The sequence below is a fragment of the Arachis ipaensis genome, chromosome B03 (assembly GCF_000816755.2).
Source record: "Arachis ipaensis cultivar K30076 chromosome B03, Araip1.1, whole genome shotgun sequence".
NCBI lineage: Eukaryota > Viridiplantae > Streptophyta > Magnoliopsida > Fabales > Fabaceae > Arachis > Arachis ipaensis.
In genome coordinates, this window is record NC_029787.2 from 90,504,387 (window position 1) to 90,507,307 (window position 2,921).

Genomic DNA, 2,921 nt, shown 5'->3' on the forward strand with positions numbered 1-2,921 from the left:
CCTAGTAATTGATGCTCAGAGCCTTGGGCCATGTTCTTTTTGTTTTTGTATTTTCTTTATTTTCTTTTGTTTTGTTTGCTGCTTCTTGGATCAATAAATTTTTGAGAATCTCCATAATACTTCTTTGAACTTCATGTCCTGCCTATGAGCTCCCATGCAAGTTTTCATGAGCATGCAACCTCAATACATTATCATACAACTAGAACCGCCACTTCTCCTAATCTTTTGCTTGCCTCAAAATTGTTTAATTCCTCAATCCTTCTTTTCAAAGAACATTTCATGTGATGCATTTTTGAAGTATTGAGTGCAAACAAGTTTTGGAGAGTATGATGTTGTAAATGATCAAGCATCTTGCTTATTGAATTTCAGAAAAAAAAACTATACTAAACAGACAGATAATCAGGGAAACAAAACCACTCTCAATCATAGCAGTGTTTGATGTAAGATAATCACTTAACAATACAACCTTTTGGAGTTCGCTTGCTTTACTCCTCATCATCATCATCACTGATCCACACATTCCTCTTTCATCTCTTTGGTTGATGATGCTTAATCCTTCCAAAAACTTGTATGGACCTCTGCAATGATATTGAAAGTTGCTTGTTCCCCAAGCACTTAGAAACAATGATTAGCATGCATGATTTATTTGTGGGCCTTTCAACATACTTTGGTGTGGGAACACCAAACTTAGTACCTTGCCAATGGTTCTCATGCATCAGGTTAACCATGTGTGAAACTCTTTTTCTTTTTCAAAAGTGACAAAACTGGAAACTTAGGAAACAGCAGCATAGTTAACCAGTTTATCTAAATGCTTGAAGCTAGCATTATGCAGAAAGTGAGAATGTGTTTTATGATGGGATTTTGGTGGAAAACCAAACTTAGAATCCTTCATTCTTCCTTATATTGTTTTGGTGTGCAACACCAAACTTAGCTTCTTGCAATATAGATGAAACTAATTAACCTTTTTATTAAAATAGCTATGAAAAGAAAACTACCTCAGGTTGGGTTGCCTCCCAACAAGCGCTCTTTTATTGTCATTAGCTTGACATCCTCCATTCTTTGATCATGGAGGTTGAAAATCCTGTTGCCTTTGATTTTCTCCTCTCATTATGGACTTCCTTCCGGTCTCCTCCATTTCTTGGTGCCCTTCTTCAGAAATTCCAGAGGTGGAGAACTCTCTCCTGATTCATGTCATACAACCAAAATAGCAAAGATACATAGAGCACTCTGTAGCTTGAGTGCAGTGGGAGTTAGTAGAGACAAAGTCTCAAACAGTTAGTGTGCAAGTCAAAAATTAAAGAAACAGAAAATAAAAATGCTAGATCTAGATCACCACCTCACTTAATCATTGTCAATCTAATCAATCCCCGGCAACGGCGACAAAAACTTGATGTAGCGGAAAACGATCCGACACAAAACTCACCGGCAAGTGCACCAGGTCGCATCAAGTAATAATAACTCACGGGAGTGAGGTCGATTCCACAGGGATTGAAGGATTGAGCAATTTTAGTTTAGTGGTTGATTTAGTCAAGTGAATCAAGATTTGGTTGAGTGATTTGTGATTTGCAGAATTTAGATTGCATGGAAAGTAAAGGGAATGGGTAAATTGCATTGAATTTAAAGAGAACTGAAATTTAAAGTGCTGAATCTTAAAGAACAAGAAATTAAATGGCAGAAACTTAGAACGCAAGAAATGTAAATTGCAGAATCTTAAAGTGCAAGAAATGTAAATGGCTTGAATTGTAAAGGGAATTGGGAATTGGATTTGCAGAAATTAAACAAGGAAAAGTAAAATTGCAACAAGCAGAGAAGTAAAGGATGACTTGAATTGAACCGGATCTTAAAAACAGAATTGTAAATGAGCAGAAAAGCATTAAACAGAGGATGTAAAATTGGAATTTAGATCTCAGGACCCAAGAGACTAGACAACCAATTCTAGATCTCAATGCCTTCCTAGATCCAACAAGAACAATTGCAAAGGAAATGTAAATTGCAAAGAAAGTAGATGAAGAAGCAATTAACCGAAACTGAAATTCAATTAAGCAAAGAATTAAACAAGATCCCAAGGTGAGATTGAAACAGAAGTTCTTCAATTCTCCACCCAAGATCCGAAGTAAGAAAATTAAAGAGTGCTGGGCAAGAACAAGGAAGAAGAGAGATCAATTCTCCTCCCTAATTCTCTTGAATTAAAACAACAATGTTAGAATGTAAAATGAGCTCTCTACTAAGTGCACTAATCAAACCGAAAAGAAAAGCTCTCTATCAAAATTAAAAGGGAAGCTCCCTTAAAAACTTAAATCCTATGCTATTTATACACTTTCTTCAAATGGTCTTCATGCCTTCAATTGGGCCTTTGCTCTTGATGGAATTGGGTTGATAGAGGCCATTAAACAAGGCTCTTGGAGTTTGGAGAAGAACCGAATTGAACCGGGTTTGGAATCATGAAAGCTTGAGTAAAAGTTTGAGTAAAAGTTTGAGGCAAACTTTTACTCCAACTTTTCACATCAGCCACCCTCTTTTGCTGATACCAACGTTGGGGCAAAAGTTTGGGGTCAAACTTTTGCTCCAACGTTGGCCTCCCCTTGCACAGTCATGGCGCCAACGTTTGCCAAAAAGTTAGAGGCAAACGTTGGCGCAAAATTTTGCTCTCCAGGGTGTTGATTTGTGATGCCAAAAGTTTGCCAAAAAGTTTGAGGCAAACTTTTGCTCCAGCTTTTTGCCCCCTGGTTCGTTTTCAAGTTTGAGGCAAACTTTTGCTCAAACTTTTTGTCCTCTCTTCCTCCTAGCCATTCCTTCTTGCTTCAACCTTTCTCCAAGCTTTCTTCACCTATCATTAATCAACCAAACACATCAAAGCTATGCTCAAAATCATGAGATATTCATTCTTTCATAATATGTGACAATTATAGCATAAAACCTCA